Source organism: Cucurbita maxima, unplaced genomic scaffold (assembly GCF_002738345.1).
Source record: "Cucurbita maxima cultivar Rimu unplaced genomic scaffold, Cmax_1.0 Cma_Scf00026, whole genome shotgun sequence".
Lineage (NCBI taxonomy): Eukaryota > Viridiplantae > Streptophyta > Magnoliopsida > Cucurbitales > Cucurbitaceae > Cucurbita > Cucurbita maxima.
The window spans coordinates 3,268,223-3,278,483 of NW_019272042.1; positions in this window are offsets into that span (position 1 = coordinate 3,268,223).

Below are 10,261 nucleotides of genomic sequence, written 5' to 3' on the forward strand. Positions count from 1 at the left end.
TTTTTTAGTTTCATTCAAATGGATGTGGGTGATTTTGAACTAATTAAACAAAATTATGCAGAATGTCACGGTTATCGAAAAACAGCAACAATGAGAAAATCAACAATAATGAGAATGGTTCGGCTAAGAAAGATTAATAGATAAGATGTTGAACTTTGTGGTGGATTTTAGTTTCTTTTAATAGATTCCCAAGCCCACTTCCGAGGGTCATGCATGGTAATTACTTCTATAATCGTTTTGTAATTTCTATTTACAAAGCTCGGGAGTAGAATTATTTCTAACCCTCTTATTACGTTCAAGTATCCTTGCAATGAAACTAGAGTATTAAAGAGAATGTAATTGTTCTCTCTCTCTCTTCTTTCGAATAAGAGAATACTACATATGTAAAGTAACCCACTAAACAAACATATAAATCAACATTAATAAAAAAAACTCTTTAATAAACTAAAATCGCACCATCAACGTATTTAAACTACATAAAACTCTCTCTCGTCTCCCCTATAACATTTAGCTCTCCATCAAAATTGAATTAAACAAAAGAATCTATATCTTAACCAAGAATAGTAGAAGAGATTAAGGGATTAGAGAGTCAATAAGCTTGTTGCTATCCTTCAATTGAAGTTCCCTTCCTTTGAGCTCTTACATCCACCCCTTTATCTTAATCTATCCTTCTTGGTCTTCTTTTCGTTTTGCTGTCAACTGCTACTGGATTAGGGTTCTTCTTCTTCTACCTCTCAAGTTTCACAAAACAGCAGAATCTGCTGCGGTCTATTTTCTTGTTTTCCCAAATGTGTCTCCCCTCTCTTTTTATGTATTATTTTCTTTTTATATTGTTTGTTTCTTCCCATAATGGATGAGAAAGGATAAGTCGTCCACCTAGCATGCTCCTAATTGGATAGACAATGACCCACGTGGCTTGCCAATTTGGATTATAATTTACATGTCAACCTCGAAAAGTTTTCGTTCTATATTGTTTTAGCATCAAGGTCAACAATTTTTCGTGGGAGAGTTGTACAATTTATATGTTTTTGATTGAGTAACCAATGAAAATGCATTTTTCTTTTTTAGATTTTTCATCCATGACGAATTTGAGGATTTACTAAAGCATATGCAACGCAGCCAAAAATTTGTAAATGATTTCCAAATAGTTCCTTTCATGCCATGTTTCATAAGAAGTTCGACTCATGACAACTTCTGTTGGTGAGAGATTGAATATTGGTGAGAGATTGAATAAATAGACAATGTTGATACAACTTCCACATGAAATTGGTTTGAATATGTTCTTGCTTGTAACATACTTCTTGTCATCTCCACAACAGTTCAATTTTTTTGTCCAGCGATTCCATTTTATTCTAGAGTTTAGGGAGTTGTTAACTTCCTTTAGACGTCCTTCTCTGAGATCCCACATCGGTTGGAGAGGAGAACGAATCATTTCTTTTAAGGTTGTGAAAACCTCTCCCTAATATTCGCGTTTTAAAATCGTAAGGTTGATGGCAATACGTAACGGTCCAAAGTAGACAATATCTGTTAGCAGTGAACCTGGGCGATTATAAATGGTATTAGAGCTAGACACCGAACGGTGAGATAGTGAGGATGATGGGCTTCAAGGGGGTGGATTGTGAGACTTCACATTGGTTGGAGAGGAGAACGAATCATTTTTATAAGGGTGTGGAATCCTCTCCCTAAAAGACACGTTTTAAAATCATGAGGTTAATGGTGATACGTAAAGAACCAAAGCGGACAATATCCGCTAACGGTGGGCTTAGTCTGTTACACATTTTCTTTGCAAAACAAATTGAATTCTTTAGATTAAACTCATCATCTCTTTCTGTGCGATTGGAACCGGTGACACGAGGATATTTTGAGTCCTCTGCTCTACTAACTAAGCTATAAAAGAATTTTAATGTGGCAACCACTCTGGTGCGAAGAACTTTAATGTGACAACTACTTTGGTTGTCCATCGTAGCTTTAGAATTTTAGAACTTCAAAAAAGTTTTTTACTTTTGTTGTTGCAGGAAGTAAACTTAACTCATGCAATTATAGTCATCAATAAAAAGTAAAAAAATTAAATACTCCTACCGAAAGATTTATTTTACATTGTCTCACATAAATCAACATGAATTAATTTTAGGAACTTTGAAGCTTTTTTAGCTTTTTGGAGGACTTCCTACTTTGCTTTTTATAAATGCATCATTCACATAAACCAATTGAATCAATGGTTGGTAATCCAAAAATTATACTTTCATCCCTAAGCATTTTCAGGCACTTCATATCTCATATGTTATAGGTCGAGTTATCTTTTATGCTAGCATCAAGAGTAAAATTTCGCATGTTAGATATTCAATGGAAACATCTTATTTGAAATCACCACAAATTGAGTAACACAATATCTAGCACTTCAAAGTGTGAATAGATCTGAAAATATTATTACTCAAGGAAACAATACAGAGTTAAGAATGAGAAATAGAATTGGGATCGAAAATTCTTAATCTTCATTGATATTCACAACGTTTAAATAGGATACAAGCTACCAACTAATACCTACAAATAATGAAAATGTAAACTAACTAAATCTTGAGAATAAAATAAAATATACTACTAATCAAATCAGAAAGAGAAAAATATTACCTGATTACGAATCATCTACTATATATTCCATAACTAATATATTCTCCAAATATTAAATGATTATGAATATCTTGACTAATTCAAACTAGCAATAAGTTGCACTAAAATCTAACAGTCTTACGAAAAACTTCAAACTTCACTTTGGCAAATGTCTTAGTAAATATGTCTGCAACTTGCTCATTAGTATGTATTTTCTGCAATTCAACATCCTATGATAACACAAACCTCTTGTGGACGTCTGCCTTTCACGTCACCAGCCCAATCAACATCCACAAAACCACTAGGATTTTTATCAGATTGAGCACCCCGCCCCACTAGTCCAGAGTAATTGAAACCCAGCCCAGCTACACCGGAAGAAACGCATCTTCCAGAGCCTGATTGATTAAAATACATGACAGCACTTAGTGGAGTCCCTATGGTCGGAGGAAATCTGGGTCCTGATAGTCCTGGTGGAATAGCTAACATACTCATATCAATACCACGAGCACCAAGCCAAACGGGAGGGGAGAATGGTGGGATAAAAAAACTTGGAGAAACGAGTGGGCCTGGACCTAGTGACATGCCAGGAGTAGGTGGCTGCATTGGTCCTTGTGGAGGAATTCCTAAAGGTCCAAAAGATCCTATCATTGACAATGGAATTTCACCCTGTTGACTCTTTCACTCTTTCCTCCAGTAGGTCTTGCTCTACCTCCTTTCCCTAATCTATTTCCTTTCATTCCTTGCTGAGTAACTCGATTGAAGGATCTCAGCTCTTGGTTACCATAGAGTTGATATGAACCACTACTAGAACTTTAACCACCACCAACACGACCGGAATTTAAACCTTTCTGGTCTCTTCCCTTCCCTCCATGAAAATCAAAGTCGTCCTTGCATGAATTCTGATCTTTTGATTGCTCCAATTCTAATGACAAAGAGTTGTAGGCTTCAACAGCTTTGATTCCATCTAATTGAAGCTTTTCCACAGCTGCTTTCGTTGTTTCGAATTGATTTTAGTTTTTCCTTGCAATGTCTGCTTGAGCTTCAGATTCTCTACAATAACTGAGCTCATTTTTTAGTTTTTCAACAAGGGAGAGTGTCTCTAAGAGTTGTGTTCTTAAATAATGCATCTCAACTTGTGTAGACTCAGCGAGGTTACTTCGGATTTGGTCGAATTCAGACACCATGTACAGCTGAATCTTGAGCCTCTGAACTTCATTCATGGCGGAGGCCAATACAACAGCATCCATTGCGTGGTGCTTCTAAACAGCTTCAAGTTCGGACTCTCATGCTCGATCGCGATCTTGAGAAATTTTATGCAGTTCTTGAACACGATCTTCCTCAGAAGCTGAGAGCTCAAGCACCTGCTGTTGGGATTCTACGAACTTTGCAGACATATCTGATAGTTGTTTCGTTGCTTCTTCTGCTTCTTGTTGGGCTTGCTTTTTGTGTGATTTAGATGCACTCAGTTGATCACTTGTTTTCTTCAGTTCCTCCTAAAGTTGAGAAAGCCATGATTCCAATTCAGCCACTTTGTTGGGCCCTGTACTCTTCTTTTGACAATGTGGACGAACATATGATAGAAGAGTTTCGTTTCCAGTTGCATGATGAGAACAACCAGAATCGACAATCAATTCTTCATTGTAGTCTATAAAGGCATGAACATCTGTAGCGACATCATTTTGATGTACAGCTAAAGTCACATTTGTTGGCTGGTCAAGAACCTCAATAGTTAAGGATGTTGGGATATGGAGTTTGATGTCTAGATCTGTTAGAGGTATATTTGGAAGATATTTCGTAGAGATTTGATAGAGATATATATGGTAGATATTTGGTAAAAAATTGATAGAGATATATTTGTTAGATTAAATCTCGTAGGTTTAAATCTTTGAAAGCTATATTTAGTAAATTGAAATCATATATATACACCATTAGGCAATGCTCTCAAAACGTACTTTCTTCCTTGTATTCTATCTTGTTATGTCAATAATAAAATCTTTAGCCAACATTCCTCCTTGTATTTTCTCTCTCCTATTCTTTGTATTCATCTTGATCGAGTGTGTGCATTGTTGAGTGATCCTAACAACTGGTATCAGAGCTAACAAATGGTATCCATCCTAACAACTGGTATTAGAGCGAGGCGAGATTTGCGATGATTTGTGAAAATGGAAATTTCAAAGATTGAAATTAAAAAGTTTGATGGATCCGATTTTAGTTTCTGGAAGATGCAAATTGAAGATTATCTGTACCAGAAAGGTCTTCACGAACCCCTGTTGGGGGTGAAGCCGGATACTATGATCATAGAGCAGTGGAAGCTCAAGGATCGTTAGGCCTTAGGGTTGATCCGATTGACACTGTCCAAAAACGTGGCGTTCAATATTATCAAGAAGAAGACAACATTAGATTTGTTGTAGGCGCTGTCGAATATGTACGAGAAACCATCGGCTATAAACAAGGTGTATTTGATGCGGAGACTGTTTAATCTACAAATGTTTAATGGTGGATCTGTTTCTGGTCATATAAACGAATTCAATATGATTACAAGTCCACTAAGTTCGATGGATATTAATTTTGAAGATGATATTAAGGCATTGATTTTGATGTCATCTTTACCCGAGTCGTGAGAAACTGTTGTTGCCACGATCAGCAGTTCACGAGGATCTGATAAACAGAAGTTCGATGAAATTCAAGATGTAGTTCTTAGCGAAAGTATTTGCAAACGAGACATCAGGGATTCATCAAGCAATGCTCTCAGTGTTGATCGAAGGGGAAGAAGTAAATCAAAGGGCCCAAACAATGGGCGATTAAAATCAAGGAACCGAGGAAAATCTCCAAACAAGCCAAACGTAAAGTATTGAAGTTGTGGAGAAAAATGTCACTTTCGGGTCGTTTGTCCAAAGAGGAAGCAAAATCACAAATCAGAGAATGACGATGATTCGATACATTCAGCAGAAGACATTGGAGATGCTCTAATCCTCAGCGTGGACAGTCTGATTGAATCCTGAATTTTGGATTCAAGTGCATCTTTTCATTCGTTTACAAATAAAGAGTTGTTTCGAAATTTCAAGTCTGGAAGTTTTGAGAAGGTGTATCTTGCCAACAACAAAGATTTGAAGATCGAAGGAAAAGAAGATGTCTGCATAAAAACTCTGGCAGAAAATCAGTGGACATTAAAGGATGTCAGATATATTCCTAGTCTCAAGAAGAACCTAATCTCTGTGGTCACTTGGATAGCACAGGTTATGCAACAAAGTTTGAGAGAGTTCGTGGAAGATTGTGAAGGGTGCTATGGTGGTAGCAAGTGGCACAAAATCTGGAACTTTGTATACCACTGCAAGGTGTATGGACATGACTGTTGTTGCTGAGAGGGCTTCCAATTCAAGCCTATGGCATAATAGACTTGGGCATATGAGCATTAAAAGAATGAAGATGTTGGCTGCGAAAGAAGTTTTGGAAGGTCTAAAATCTGTTGATATAAGTCCTTCTGAGAACTGCGTTATGAGCAAACAGAAACGAGTTAGCTTCACAAAAACTGTCAGAAAATTGAAGAAAAGTACCGGGACAACGAAAAAAGTGGGAGTTGAGGTTGAGTTGCAGGATAATTCACAGAATTATGTTGTAGCAGATACTCAAGAAACTCCTGAGACGGTTGCTGAGGAACTAGAGGTGAAGCAAGTGGGAGTTGAGGTTGAGTTGCTAAAAGATTCATCTGGTGATGTTGTAGTAGATACTCAAGAAACTCTTGAAATTGTTGTTGAGGAACCAAAAGCAAAGCAAGTGACACCTGAGCAGGTGTTGAAAAGATCATCCAGAGCTATCAAAGGTACCAAATAGGTATGTACTCTCTTTACATTACCGATTGCTGACTGATGAAGGCAAACGAGAGCCCCTTGATGAGACCCTACAATTGGAGGATACAACCAAGTGGGAGCAAGCTACGGATGATGGGATGTCTAGGCTTCAGAAATTTTTTGTTCTTTCATCTGCTGAGTCTGAGTACGTGGCATTAGCTGAAGCTGGAAAGGAGATGACATGAATGACAGACTATCTAGAAGAATTAGACAAGAAGTAGCGCGAGAAGATTCTTCAAGTAGATAGTTAGAGTGTTATGCAATTGGCGAAAAACTCGGTCTATCATTCAAAGACAAAACACAAAAGATGATACCATTTCACTCGGAGGTTAGTGGAAGATGGTGATGTGTTTGGAGAAAATAGAGGGTGCAAGAAACATTTTGTGTTGATGTTGGAACATTGAGGTTGTGCAAAGCCTCAAGTAGTATGGTACAGATTGAGAATGAAATTCTGCCTACATCTGGTAGAGATATATTTGGAAGATATTTTATAAAGATTTGATGGAGATATATATGGTAGATATTTGGTAAAAATTTGATAGAGATTAGATTATGTCTAGTAGGTTTAAATTTTTGGAAGTTATATTAGGTAGTTCTTCTAAAATGTACTTTCTTCATTCTCTGCATTCTCTCATGTTCTTTGTGTTCATCTTGATCGAGTGTGTGCATTGTTGAGCGATCCTAACAACTGGTATCAAAGTTAACAACTAGTATCGATCCTAACAAAGCAGTGTTCCCAAATTAGATTTTAAGAATTTTTACTTTCATGTACAACATTTACTTATGATTCCTGCATTTTGATTTGTCAATTTGGCTTAATATTGTCTGGCTTTCTGCAACTATCACACACCACTTTCACCCAACAATCTTGTTTAAAATGACCAGGTTTTCCACACTTGTACAAACTTTAAATGACTTCTTTGACGACTCCTCACTTCTGAATTGATTCTGTCTCCTTTGATCTTTGACATACAATACATCTTCTGACTTTGGAGAAAGCTCGTTGCTGCTAGTCATTTGCTTAATCAAAGCTTCTTGATAAGAAAGAAAATTCTCCAATTCAATAATTGTAGGTTGTTTTGCCCACCCTTATATTGAGGAAACAAATGGCATAAAGTCTCTAATCCACAAGAAGATAATGTCGTAATCGAGCATCACTCACTGGCTCCTTAGCATCTAATTCTGAAATTTCAGAACACAGATTTTTCATTTTCAAAAAATATTCTTCAATAGAAAAATTACCTTGAGTTACCACAGCTAATTCATTCTCTAGAAATTGCAATCGAGCTTTATTTTGCTTAGTGAACAACTTTTGAAGTATTTCTCACACTTGCTTTGGTGACTTTAAATCACGATTATGATCAATATATTCTTTGCTAACCAAAGTTCGTAAGGTAAATAAAGTTTTTCCACATTTGATCTTCCATTTTCGATGTAATTCAGCATTCTATGGAGTATCTGCTGGAATTTCTGTGTATCACCTTCAATAGAATCCCACAAATCTTGCCCCGGTAGATATGCTCCTATACATAACTTCCAATAATTATAATTATTGCCAACAAGCTTTTCCATAGCTATACGGAGCACTTCTACCATTCCTCTTGTTGAGTAATAATATCAAACCCGTGGTTACCAACTTGGCTTTGATACCAACTGACACAATATCTACCACTCAAAAGTGTTAATAGATCTGAAAATATTGTTGAGTAATAATATCAAACCCTTGGTTACCATCTTGGCTTTGATACTAACTAACAATATCTACCACTCAAAAGTATTAATAGATCTGAAAATATTATTACCGAAGAAAACAATACAGAGTTAAGAATGAGAAATAGAATTGAGATCGAAGGTTTTTAATCTTCATTGTATTCACAACGTTTAAATAAGATACAAACTGTCAACTCATACCTACAAATAACGAAAATGTAAACTAACTCAATCTTGAGAATAAAATAAAATATACTACTCATCAAATCATAAAAGAAAAAATATTAACTGATTAGGAATATATAAGATATATTCTATAACTAATATATTTTTCAAATATTAACGGATTATGAATTTCTTGACTAATTCAAACTAGCAATAAGTTAGCACTCAATTCTGACATTGAACTTTTTAGTCAAGAACAAAATGTTCTTCAATCATCAATTGTCCAACCCTCAATAAATTGTATCTGCACTAAATTTTCAGTAAGCATAGTGGATCTCACAGCTAAACTACTCCTCCCACGCCTACATAACGCCTTTTAAGCGTCCCACCATGGTAAACCTGCAGAAAAGAAAGAAAAGCATAGAGAAACGAAATAAAAAGAAGACGAGAACCAGAAGGGAGGAAGAAGAGAAATACATTAGAATTCAGGCATTTCTACCTCATCGGCAACGTTAAACACAAAGGAAAAAGCAAGCATATCTTGGTCAGCGAGTGACCCCATCAAAGCTTACAATTCACTGTAACACTAGTCGGGTGGTGAAGAAGACAGAATTGGGCCAGATTCGAGTAACCCAATAGCATCACAGCCCACAACCCAACCTTTTCATGCAACCCAACAGATTCATGGCCCGACAATGGTACACAACCCAAACACGTTGGCGACGCTCAGTCCACGTTAGCTTCTTTCCTAGTTACGTGTCATACCTACAGCTGTCATATCCTATCGGGAAGGAGAACCAAACACCCTTTATAAATGTGTGGAAACTTTTACCTACCAAATACATTTTAAAGACTTGAGGGGAAGTTCGTAAGAAAAAACTCAAAAAGAGTACAATATCTACTAGTAGTGGGCCTCGGCCGTTACAACAGCCATCGACTCCTTCGGTTCAATCGACTCAACGCGGCTCATCGGCTCATAAATCGGTTATTCAGCTCGGTTTAAAGAATTTTATACTAATTTCTACATTTTTTACCCTCTCGGAACTGAATTCGACCTTATCTAAGGAAGTTAAGGTCAGTATAATGCTCAATTTCTCTAGTTAAGTTAGATTAGGAAACTAGAATTATTAAGGAAATTAAGTGAATGTTCTAATAGGAAATACCTCGACCTCGACGACACTTGGAATAAGCTACGAAGGATGAACTCAAGCATTTAACTTTAGGGATGAACTCAAATAAGTAAGTGGTCTTGCTATCGGCATGATTAAAAGTTTGTGTTATATATTATAACACGTGTCTCGTGATTCTGCACGTCTCATATATTTGATATGTGTAAGATGTTTATAAATGGAGTGAAGACTACCGAAGAAATTGTAAATTGACAGACTGTTATCAAACATGCTTTAACACGTCTTAAGTAGTTATAAGTGTTATCTCGAGCAATGAAACTATTTACTTTTTTATATTGCTTATTTTAGCTAACCCTATTGACATTCTATACGCATATTTTAAAGGTTTCAATGGCTTCCCACTAGAGATATTCTCGATATCATTATACTTTTGTTTTATGACAACTTTCATGTATGCTCATAAAATTTCAATGTTTTAGGGATTGTGGAATAATTACATATTGACATCTTATTCAAACACACATGTTTGCATCAAAACTGAGTTCTTAAAAGTATTTTCCCATCAAAGATTTTATGTGTAAGTTGTCATGAAAATTAGGTTCATGCATCTTCTAAGTACGTATTAATCTTTATTTTGGTTCATATTCCTTTTAGTTCATCTTCCATCTTGATTCATGGTAAGCCATTAGTGCTCCGGTGCATATATAAAGAGTTGTCTATAATAGATTGAAATATTGAGTTTCAATTTTTTTTTTTTTTTTTTTTTTTTTTTTTTTTTTTTTTTTTTTTTTTTTTTTTTTT